The sequence below is a fragment of the Palaemon carinicauda genome, chromosome 10 (genome assembly GCF_036898095.1).
Source record: "Palaemon carinicauda isolate YSFRI2023 chromosome 10, ASM3689809v2, whole genome shotgun sequence".
NCBI lineage: Eukaryota > Metazoa > Arthropoda > Malacostraca > Decapoda > Palaemonidae > Palaemon > Palaemon carinicauda.
This window is the reverse complement of record NC_090734.1, coordinates 34344647-34357458: the sequence shown is the minus strand read 5'-3', so window position 1 is coordinate 34357458 and position 12812 is coordinate 34344647.

The window sequence follows — 12812 nt, the reverse complement described above, 5'->3', positions numbered from 1 at the left end:
ATGCCCCCAATTTTTCGGTGTCAGATTTTGTGTTAGACTACAGCATAGAGTCGTTTTATGGGTATAAATGTGGTCATCGCATATTTTCGCTCTCCGGCTAAAATTATAGAAGATATATGAGTTTTTATTGAAAAAGGACCCTATTTTTGGGGTCCGAAACGAGTAAGGGCCGGGGGTCAGAGATAATGCCCGAAATTTTTCGGTGTCAGATTTTGTGTTAGACTACAGCATAGAGTCGTTTTATGGGTATAAATGTGGTCATAGCATATTTTCGCTCTCCGGCTAAAATTATAGAAGATATATGAGTTTTTTATTGAAAAAGGACCCTATTTTTGGGGTCCGAAACGAGTAAGGGCCGGGGTCAGAGATAATGCCCCAAATTTTTCGGTGTCAGATTTTGTGTTAGACTACAGCATAGAGTCGTTTTATGGGTATAAATGTGGTCATCGCATATTTTCGCTCTCCGGCTAAAATTATAGAAGATATATGAGTTTTTATTGAAAAAGCACCCTATTTTTGGGGTCCGAAACGAGTAAGGGCCGGGGTCAGAGATAGTGCCCCAAATTTTTCGGTGTCAGATTTTGTGTTAGACTACAGCATAGAGTCCTTTTATGGGTATAAATGTGGTCATCGCATATTTTCACTCTCCGGCTAAAATTATAGAAGATATATGAGTTTTTATTGAAAAAGGACCCTATTTTTGGGGTCCGAAACGAGTAAGGGCCGGGGTCAGAGATAACTCCCCAAATTTTTCGGTGTCAGATTTTGTGTTAGACTACAGCATAGAGTCGTTTTATGGGTATAAATGTGGTCATCGCATATTTTCGCTCTCCGGCTAAAATTATAGAAGATATATGAGTTTTTATTGAAAAAGGACCCTATTTTTGGGGTCCGAAACGAGTAAGGGCCGGGGTCAGAGATAATGCCCCAAATTTTTCGGTGTCAGATTTTGTGTTAGACTAGAGCATAGAGTCGTTTTATGGGTATAAATGTGGTCATTGCATATTTTCGCTCTCCAGCTAAAATTATAGAAGATATATGAGTTTTTATTGAAAAAGGACCCTATTTTTGGGGTCCGAAACGAGTAAGGGCCGGGGTCAGAGATAATGCCCCAAATTTTTCGGTGTCAGATTTTGTGTTAGACTACAGCATAGAGTCGTTTTATGGGTATAAATGTGGTCATCGCATATTTTCGCTCTCCGGCTAAAATTATAGAAGATATATGAGTTTTTATTGAAAAAGGACCCTATTTTTGGGGTCCGAAACGAGTAAGGGCCGGGGTCAGAGATAATGCCCGAAATTTTTCGGTGTCAGATTTTGTGTTAGACTACAGCATAGAGTCGTTTTATGGGTATAAATGTGGTCATCGCATATTTTCGCTCTCCGGCTAAAATTATAGAAGATATGAGTTTTTATTGAAAAAGGACCCTATTTTTGGGGTCCGAAACGAGTAAGGGCCGGGGTCAGAGATAATGCCCCAAATTTTTCGGTGTCAGATTTTGTGTTAGACTACAGCATAGAGTCGTTTTATGGGTATAAATGTGGTCATCGCATATTTTCGCTCCGGCTAAAATTATAGAAGATATATGAGTTTTTATTGAAAAAGGACCCTATTTTTGGGGTCCGAAACGAGTAAGGGCCGGGGTCAGAGATAATGCCCCAAATTTTTCATTGTCAGATTCTGTGTTAGACTACAGCATAGAGTCGTTTTATGGGTATAAATGTGGTCATCGCATATTTTCGCTCTCCGGCTAAAATTATAGAAGTTATATGAGTTTTTATTGAAAAAGGACCCTATTTTTGGGGTCCGAAACGAGTAAGGGCCGGGGTCAGAGATAAGGCCCCAAATTTTTCGGTGTCAGATTTTGTGTTAGACTACAGCATAGAGTCGTTTTATGGGTATAAATGTGGTCATCGCATATTTTCGCTCTCCGGCTAAAATTATAGAAGATATATGAGTTTTTATTGAAAAAGGACCCTATTTTTGGGGTCCGAAACGAGTAAGGGCCGGGGTCAGAGATAATGCCCCAAATTTTTCGGTGTCAGATTTTGTGTTAGACTACAGCATAGAGTCGTTTTATGGGTATACATGTGGTCATCGCATATTTTCGCTCTCCGGCTAAAATTATAGAAGATATATGAGTTTTTATTGAAAAAGGACCCTATTTTTGGGGTCCGAAACGAGTAAGGGCCGGGGTCAGAGATAATGCCCCAAATTTTTCTGTGTCAGATTTTGTGTTAGACTACAGCATAGAGTCGTTTTATGGGTATAAATGTGGTCATCGCATATTTTCGCTCTCCGGCTAAAATTATAGAAGATATATGAGTTTTTATTGAAAAAGGACCCTATTTTTGGGGTCCGAAACGAGTAAGGGCCGGGGTCAGAGATAATGCCCCAAATTTTTCGGTGTCAGATTTTGTGTTAGACTACAGCATAGAGTCGTTTTATGGGTATAAATGTGGTCATCGCATATTTTCGCTCTCCGACTAAAATTATAGAAGATATATGAGTTTTTATTGAAAAAGGACCCTATTTTTGGGGTCCGAAACGAGTAAGGGCCGGGGTCAGAGATAATGCCCCAAATTTTTTGGTGTCAGATTTTGTGTTAGACTACAGCATAGAGTCGTTTTATGGGTATAAATGTGGTCATCGCATATTTTCGCTCTCCGGCTACAATTATAGAAGATATATGAGTTTTTATTGAAAAAGGACCCTATTTTTGGGGTCCGAAACGAGTAAGGGCCGGGGTCAGAGATAATGCCCCAAATTTTTCGGTGTCAGATTTTGTGTTAGACTACAGCATAGAGTCGTTTTATGGGTATAAATGTGGTCATCGCATATTTTCGCTCTCCGGCTAAAATTATAGAAGATATATGAGTTTTTATTGAAAAAGGACCCTATTTTTGGGGTCCGAAACGAGTAAGGGCCGGGGTCAGAGATAATGCCCCAAATTTTTCGGTGTCAGATTTTGTGTTAGACTACAGCATAGTCGTTTTATGGGTATAAATGTGGTCATCGCATATTTTCGCTCCGGCTAAAATTATAGAAGATATATGAGTTTTTATTGAAAAAGGACCCTATTTTTGGGGTCCGAAACGAGTAAGGGCCGGGGTCAGAGATAATGCCCCAAATTTTTCGGTGTCAGATTTTGTGTTAGACTACAGCATAGAGTCGTTTTATGGGTATAAATGTGGTCATCGCATATTTTCGCTCTCCGGCTAAAATTATAGAAGATATATGAGTTTTTATTGAAAAAGGACCCTATTTTTGGGGTCCGAAACGAGTAAGGGCCGGGGTCAGAGATAATGCCCCAAATTTTTCGGTGTCAGATTTTGTGTTAGACTACAGCATAGAGTCGTTTTATGGGTATAAATGTGGTCATCGCATATTTTCGCTCTCCGGCTAAAATTATAGAAGATATATGAGTTTTTATTGAAAAAGGACCCTATTTTGGGGGTCCGAAACGAGTAAGGGCCGGGGTCAGAGATAATGCCCCCAATTTTTCGGTGTCAGATTTTGTGTTAGACTACAGCATAGAGTCGTTTTATGGGTATAAATGTGGTCATCGCATATTTTCGCTCTCCGGCTAAAATTATAGAAGATATATGAGTTTTTATTGAAAAAGGACCCTATTTTTGGGGTCCGAAACGAGTAAGGGCCGGGGTCAGAGATAATGCCCCAAATTTTTCGGTGTCAGATTTTGTGTTAGACTACAGCAGAGTCGTTTTATGGGTATAAATGTGGTCATCGCATATTTTCGCTCTCCGGCTAAAATTATAGAAGATATATGAGTTTTTATTGAAAAAGGACCCTATTTTTGGGGTCCGAAACGAGTAAGGGCCGGGGTCAGAGATAATGCCCCAAATTTTTCGGTGTCAGATTTTGTGTTAGACTAAAGCATAGAGTCGTTTTATGGGTATAAATGTGGTCATCGCATATTTTCGCTCCGGCTAAAATTATAGAAGATATATGAGTTTTTATTGAAAAAGGACCCTATTTTTGGGGTCCGAAACGAGTAAGGGCCGGGGTCAGAGATAATGCCCCAAATTTTTCGGTGTCAGATTTTGTGTTAGACTACAGCATAGTCGTTTTATGGGTATAAATGTGGTCATCGCATATTTTCGCTCTCCGGCTAAAATTATAGAAGATATATGAGTTTTTATTGAAAAAGGACCCTATTTTTGGGGTCCGAAACGAGTAAGGGCCGGGGTCAGAGATAATGCCCCAAATTTTTCGGTGTCAGATTTTGTGTTAGACTACAGCATAGAGTCGTTTTATGGGTATAAATGTGGTCATCGCATATTTTCGCTCTCCGGCTAAAATTATAGAAGATATGAGTTTTTATTGAAAAAGGACCCTATTTTTGGGGTCCGAAACGAGTAAGGGCCGGGGTCAGAGATAATGCCCCAAATTTTTCGGTGTCAGATTTTGTGTTAGACTACAGCATAGAGTCGTTTTATGGGTATAAATGTGGTCATCGCATATTTTCGCTCTCCGGCTAAAATTATAGAAGTTATATGAGTTTTTATTGAAAAAGGACCCTATTTTTGGGGTCCGAAACGAGTAAGGGCCGGGGTCAGAGATAATGCCCCAAATTTTTCGGTGTCAGATTTTGTGTTAGACTACAGCATAGAGTCGTTTTATGGGTATAAATGTGGTCATCGCATATTTTCGCTCTCCGGCTAAAATTATAGAAGATATATGAGTTTTTATTGAAAAAGGACCCTATTTTTGGGGTCCGAAACGAGTAAGGGCCGGGGTCAGAGATAATGCCCCAAATTTTTCGGTGTCAGATTTTGTGTTAGACTACAGCATAGAGTCGTTTTATGGGTATAAATGTGGTCATCGCATATTTTCGCTCTCCGGCTAAAATTATAGAAGATATATGAGTTTTTATTGAAAAAGGACCCTATTTTTGGGGTCCGAAACGAGTAAGGGCCGGGGGTCAGAGATAATGCCCGAAATTTTTCGGTGTCAGATTTTGTGTTAGACTACAGCATAGAGTCGTTTTATGGGTATAAATGTGGTCATAGCATATTTTCGCTCTCCGGCTAAAATTATAGAAGATATATGAGTTTTTATTGAAAAAGGACCCTATTTTTGGGGTCCGAAACGAGTAAGGGCCGGGGTCAGAGATAATGCCCCAAATTTTTCGGTGTCAGATTTTGTGTTAGACTACAGCATAGAGTCATTTTATGGGTATAAATGTGGTCATCGCATATTTTCGCTCTCCGGCTAAAATTATAGAAGATATATGAGTTTTTATTGAAAAAGCACCCTATTTTTGGGGTCCGAAACGAGTAAGGGCCGGGGTCAGAGATAGTGCCCCAAATTTTTCGGTGTCAGATTTTGTGTTAGACTACAGCATAGAGTCCTTTTATGGGTATAAATGTGGTCATCGCATATTTTCGCTCTCCGGCTAAAATTATAGAAGATATATGAGTTTTTATTGAAAAAGGACCCTATTTTTGGGGTCCGAAACGAGTAAGGGCCGGCGTCAGAGATAACTCCCCAAATTTTTCGGTGTCAGATTTTGTGTTAGACTACAGCATAGAGTCGTTTTATGGGTATAAATGTGGTCATCGCATATTTTCGCTCTCCGGCTAAAATTATAGAAGATATGAGTTTTTATTGAAAAAGGACCCTATTTTTGGGGTCCGAAACGAGTAAGGGCCGGGGTCAGAGATAATGCCCCAAATTTTTCATTGTCAGATTCTGTGTTAGACTACAGCATAGAGTCGTTTTATGGGTATAAATGTGGTCATCGCATATTTTCGCTCTCCGGCTAAAATTATAGAAGTTATATGAGTTTTTATTGAAAAGGGACCCTATTTTTGGGGTCCGAAACGAGTAAGGGCCGGGGTCAGAGATAATGCCCCCAATTTTTCGGTGTCAGATTTTGTGTTAGACTACAGCATAGAGTCGTTTTATGGGTATAAATGTGGTCATCGCATATTTTCGCTCTCCGGCTAAAATTATAGAAGATATATGAGTTTTTATTGAAAAAGGACCCTATTTTTGGGGTCCGAAACGAGTAAGGGCCGGGGTCAGAGATAATGCCCCAAATTTTTCGGTGTCAGATTTTGTGTTAGACTACAGCATAGAGTCGTTTTATGGGTATAAATGTGGTCATCGCATATTTTCGCTCTCCGGCTAAAATTATAGAAGATATATGAGTTTTTATTGAAAAAGGACCCTATTTTTGGGGTCCGAAACGAGTAAGGGCCGGGGGTCAGAGATAATGCCCGAAATTTTCGGTGTCAGATTTTGTGTTAGACTACAGCATAGAGTCGTTTTATGGGTATAAATGTGGTCATCGCATATTTTCGCTCTCCGGCTAAAATTATAGAAGATATATGAGTTTTTATTGAAAAAGGACCCTATTTTTGGGGTCCGAAACGAGTAAGGGCCGGGGTCAGAGATAATGCCCCAAATTTTTCGGTGTCAGATTTTGTGTTAGACTACAGCATAGAGTCGTTTTATGGGTATAAATGTGGTCATCGCATATTTTCGCTCTCCGGCTAAAATTATAGAAGATATATGAGTTTTTATTGAAAAAGGACCCTATTTTATGGGTCCGAAACGAGTAAGGGCCGGGGTCAGAGATAATGCCCCAAATTTTTCGGTGTCAGATTTTGTGTTAGACTACAGCATAGAGTCGTTTTATGGGTATAAATGTGGTCATCGCATATTTTCGCTCTCCGGCTAAAATTATAGAAGATATATGAGTTTTTATTGAAAAAGGACCCTATTTTTGGGGTCCGAAACGAGTAAGGGCCGGGGTCAGAGATAATGCCCGAAATTTTTCGGTGTCAGATTTTGTGTTAGACTACAGCATAGAGTCGTTTTATGGGTATAAATGTGGTCATCGCATATTTTCGCTCTCCGGCTAAAATTATAGAAGATATATGAGTTTTTATTGAAAAAGGACCCTATTTTTGGGGTCCGAAACGAGTAAGGGCCGGGGTCAGAGATAATGCCCCAAATTTTTCGGTGTCAGATTTTGTGTTAGACTACAGCCTAGAGTCGTTTTATGGGTATAAATGTGGTCATCGCATATTTTCGCTCTCCGGCTAAAATTATAGAAGATATATGAGTTTTTATTGAAAAAGGACCCTATTTTTGGGGTCCGAAACGAGTAAGGGCCGGGGTCAGAGATAATGCCCCAAATTTTTCGGTGTCAGATTTTGTGTTAGACTACAGCATAGAGTCGTTTTATGGGTATAAATGTGGTCATCGCATATTTTCGCTCTCCGGCTAAAATTATAGAAGATATATGAGTTTTTATTGAAAAAGGACCCTATTTTTGGGGTCCGAAACGAGTAAGGGCCGGGGTCAGAGATAATGCCCCCAATTTTTCGGTGTCAGATTTTGTGTTAGTCTACAGCATAGAGTCGTTTTATGGGTATAAATGTGGCCATCGCATATTTTTGCTCTCCGGCTAAAATTATAGAAGATATATGAGTTTTTATTGAAAAAGGACCCTATTTTTGGGGTCCGAAACGAGTAAGGGCCGGGGTCAGAGATAATGCCCCAAATTTTTCGGTGTCAGATTTTGTGTTAGACTACAGCATAGAGTCGTTTTATGGGTATAAATGTGGTCATTGCATATTTTCGCTCTCCAGCTAAAATTATAGAAGATATATGAGTTTTTATTGAAAAAGGACCCTATTTTTGGGGTCCAAAACGAGTAAGGGCCGGGGTCAGAGATAATGCCCCAAATTTTTCGGTGTCAGATTTTGTGTTAGACTACAGCATAGAGTCGTTTTATGGGTATAAATGTGGTCATCGCATATTTTCGCTCTCCTGCTAAAATTATAGAAGATATATGAGTTTTTATTGAAAAAGGACCCTATTTTTGGGGTCCGAAACGAGTAAGGGCCGGGGTCAGAGATAATGCCCCAAATTTTTCGGTGTCAGATTTTGTGTTAGACTACAGCATAGAGTCGTTTTATGGGTATAAATGTGGTCATCGCATATTTTCGCTCTCCGGCTAAAATTATAGAAGATATGAGTTTTTATTGACAAAGGACCCTATTTTTGGGGTCCGAAACGAGTAAGGGCCGGGGTCAGAGATAATGCCCCAAATTTTTCGGTGTCAGATTTTGTGTTAGACTACAGCATAGAGTCCTTTTATGGGTATAAATGTGGTCATAGCATATTTTCGCTCTCCGGCTAAAATTATAGAAGATATATGAGTTTTTATTGAAAAAGGACCCTATTTTTGGGGTCCGAAACGAGTAAGGGCCGGGGTCAGAGATAATGCCCCAAATTTTTCGGTGTCAGATTTTGTGTTAGACTACAGCATAGAGTCGTTTTATGGGTATAAATGTGGTCATTGCATATTTTCGCTCTCCAGCTAAAATTATAGAAGATATATGAGTTTTTATTGAAAAAGGACCTTATTTTTGGGGTCCGAAACGAGTAAGGGCCGGGGTCAGAGATAATGCCCCAAATTTTTCGGTGTCAGATTTTGTGTTAGACTACAGCATAGAGTCGTTTTATGGGTATAAATGTGGTCATCGCATATTTTCGCTCTCCGGCTAAAATTATAGAAGATATATGAGTTTTTATTGAAAAAGGACCCTATTTTTGGGGTCCGAAACGAGTAAGGGCCGGGGTCAGAGATAATGCCCCAAATTTTTCGGTGTCAGATTTTGTGTTAGACTACAGCATAGAGTCGTTTTATGGGTATAAATGTGGTCATCGCATATTTTCGCTCTCCGGCTAAAATTATAGAAGATATGAGTTTTTATTGAAAAAGGACCCTATTTTTGGGGTCCGAAACGAGTAAGGGCCGGGGTCAGAGATAATGCCCCAAATTTTTCGGTGTCAGATTTTGTGTTAGACTACAGCATAGAGTCGTTTTATGGGTATAAATGTGGTCATCGCATATTTTCGCTCTCCTGCTAAAATTATAGAAGATATATGAGTTTTTATTGAAAAAGGACCCTATTTTTGGGGTCCGAAACGAGTAAGGGCCGGGGTCAGAGATAATGCCCCAAATTTTTCGGTGTCAGATTTTGTGTTAGACTACAGCATAGAGTCGTTTTATGGGTATAAATGTGGTCATCGCATATTTTCGCTCTCCGGCTAAAATTATAGAAGATATATGAGTTTTTATTGAAAAAGGACCCTATTTTTGGGGTCCGAAACGAGTAAGGGCCGGGGTCAGAGATAATGCCCCAAATTTTTCGGTGTCAGATTTTGTGTTAGACTACAGCATAGTCGTTTTATGGGTATAAATGTGGTCATCGCATATTTTCGCTCTTCTGCTAAAATTATAGAAGATATAGGAGTTTTTATTGAAAAAGGACCCTATTTTTGGGGTCCGAAACGAGTAAGGGCCGGGGTCAGAGATAATGCCCCAAATTTTTCGGTGGCAGATTTTGTGTTAGACTACAGCATAGAGTCGTTTTATGGGTATAAATGTGGTCATTGCATATTTTCGCTCTCCAGCTAAAATTATAGAAGATATATGAGTTTTTATTGAAAAAGGACCCTATTTTTGGGGTCCGAAACGAGTAAGGGCCGGGGTCAGAGATAATGCCCCAAATTTTTCGGTGTCAGATTTTGTGTTAGACTACAGCATAGAGTCGTTTTATGGGTATAAATGTGGTCATCGCATATTTTCGCTCTCCGGCTAAAATTATAGAAGATATATGAGTTTTTATTGAAAAAGGACCCTATTTTTGGGGTCTGAAACGAGTAAGGGCCGGGGTCAGAGATAATGCCCCAAATTTTTCGGTGTCAGATTTTGTGTTAGACTACAGCATAGAGTCGTTTTATGGGTATAAATGTGGTCATCGCATATTTTCGCTCTCCGGCTAAAATTATAGAAGATATGAGTTTTTATTGAAAAAGGACCCTATTTTTGGGGTCCGAAACGAGTAAGGGCCGGGGTCAGAGATAATGCCCCAAATTTTTCGGTGTCAGATTTTGTGTTAGACTACAGCCTAGAGTCGTTTTATGGGTATAAATGTGGTCATCGCATATTTTCGCTCTCCGGCTAAAATTATAGAAGATATATGAGTTTTTATTGAAAAAGGACCCTATTTTTGGGGTCCGAAACGAGTAAGGGCCGGGGTCAGAGATAATGCCCCAAATTTTTCGGTGTCAGATTTTGTGTTAGACTAAAGCATAGAGTCGTTTTATGGGTATAAATGTGGTCATCGCATATTTTCGCTCCGGCTAAAATTATAGAAGATATATGAGTTTTTATTGAAAAAGGACCCTATTTTTGGGGTCCGAAACGAGTAAGGGCCGGGGTCAGAGATAATGCCCCAAATTTTTCGGTGTCAGATTTTGTGTTAGACTACAGCATAGAGTCGTTTTATGGGTATAAATGTGGTCATCGCATATTTTCGCTCTACGGCTAAAATTATAGAAGATATATGAGTTTTTATTGAAAAAGGACCCTATTTTTGGGGTCCGAAACGAGTAAGGGCCGGGGTCAGAGATAATGCCCCAAATTTTTCGGTGTCAGATTTCAGAAACGTTCTGGTGCTCGTCGTGTCAACACCACCCTCCTCGCTGCTCCTCTGAGAGCAGCTAACAGGAACCTTTCATTGTTCCTTGCCTTCCTCTCGCCCTATGATTTTCCTTTTTCATTCACGTGAGAGGCCAACAAAATCCAGTTAATGTGAGCACAATTTTGTGCCTGTTAGGAACGAACAACAAGTGTTTTTACAGGCCTTTCTTCTTCCGTGAACATCAGCGTAAGATCGTGCTATTCTTCCAGTGTTTACAGCCACGTGACTCAGTGTATAAGTGCACATTTTTGCGCCTATAAGGAACGAGAACATCGGCGTAAAATCGTACTATTATTGTGCCGTTAGGAACGAACAAAAAGTGTTTTTTCCCGCAAATATCGGTGTAAAGCTGTGCTTATATTCCCTTGTGCCTACAGCCACGTGTCTCAGTGTTTACAGTGAATATGTGCACGATTTTCCGCCCATGGAGAACGAACAATAGGTGTTTTCATAAGCTCCCTCTCCCGTGAATATTGGAGAAAAATCGTGCTTTCTCGCCGACCTCAGGTTATTAAGGAATTTACTCACAAAGACTCAAGTTAAAAGATTCATTTTTACCAAGATTAATCACTTCAATGCTGTGTGAACCCAACAGTGACCTAACCCAGTGGCAACATACCTGATACAACGAATCTATCACCGAAGTCTCCTCTCTATTCAACGGCCAGAAAGCACAAAACCGAAATTTTCATGACCCTCAATTACTAACCTTTTTTTTTTTTTTTTTTTTTTTTGAGTGCTCTCAACCTCAAAGACAACACAGAACAGCTATTTACTCCGGTGTCTTTCCTGAAATGACCCATAAACCAGTGTGTCAATAAGGGCCTTTGTAACCCAAAGCTCTATTTATTTTATTTCATTCTCTAGAATTAGACAATGCAAATCCAACCTGCCCAACCTAGTGCTCTGTTGCCTGTGCCATTTGACTCTAAGTGAAACAAACCACCTCCCCATTGCATTGCGTGCAACGGACCGTTATCAGCCATCTTTTTCTTCTGCTCTACAAGTCTTTGTGTTAAGTCTCATCGCCCTTGCTGCCCTAACAATGGCCGATGATGGCGCCCAGACCCCTTCTGTAGGGGGCATTAAAAGGAAAAGTGTCGAAGCTATCTCCCCAAATGGTGGGGACTCTTCTAGAACGAGAAGAGACTCCCACACCAGCCAGGGAGAACCTGAAGACGGAGCTTCGGACATTGAACGCCTCCAACTCGACCTTTCGCAATCCGAAACAGGCTCCCCTGACCCGGTACCCAAAATGGACAAAAGTGATAATGGACCGGAGACAGAAAAAGAAGATACTTCAGCAGCCCCTCAACAGGAAACGGCTATTCCTCCCTCTGTCAGGCCCAAGACAGCAACACGGCCTACTGCCAAGCCCGACATAGGCAGTCAAGAGAGTGCACGGCACGCAAAAACAAGGACCCAAGGTAATAGGAGGACCACGGAGAACACGACGTTGAATGTCGCAGGTAAACTACAACCACCAGTTCCTTCCCTAGCAGATCTTCCAAGATTCAAAGCCTCTAGGGATACTAACTCAAACCACTCCCCTAGTAAATTGATAGATCTAGCAGTAAAATCAGGTAAAGAAGCAGGTCGTGCCATAGCTTACACTTACAAAATAACTAACGATGGGAACTTCATCCTCTTTCCCAAGAATGTCGAAACAGTCGAAACCTTTAGGAACTATCGCCACTTTACAGAACTCGACCCCTCCCAAAGAAGGCGAAAAATTTATGTGTATGGATACCCCCTCTATCTTGACTTAGATTTCATCAACGAACACCCGGCCATTTCAGAAGCTGTTCGCAAACAGTACAAGAAGAACAAGCAGAATTTTGATACCACCACAGTTGTATGCACCTTCACAGGCCCCTCCACTCCCCAATTTCTCGATCTAAATCATTGGGGCAAATACAGAGTTGCAGACTATATCCCGCCGCCCACAAGATGTTTTAATTGCCAGCGTTTTGGGCACCACAAGAGTCAGTGCCAACACGAGACTAGATGTGGGGTATGCTCGGAGAAACACGAAACTGAAGTCTGCATCACTAAACACGAAAACAATCAGCCAACCATAGCTAAGTGCCCCAACTGCTCCGCCGACCATCATGCCTGGAACAAACGCTGCCCATCTTTCATCCATGAGCTAAATCGAAAGGGCACCCCAGCACCTTCACGAACTCAAATCAATCCTTCCCGCCCCTCCTTCCGCCTTCACCCATCCCAATCCTACCATCCTCCACAGTTATGCCACCAATCCTACGCTGAAGCTGCAA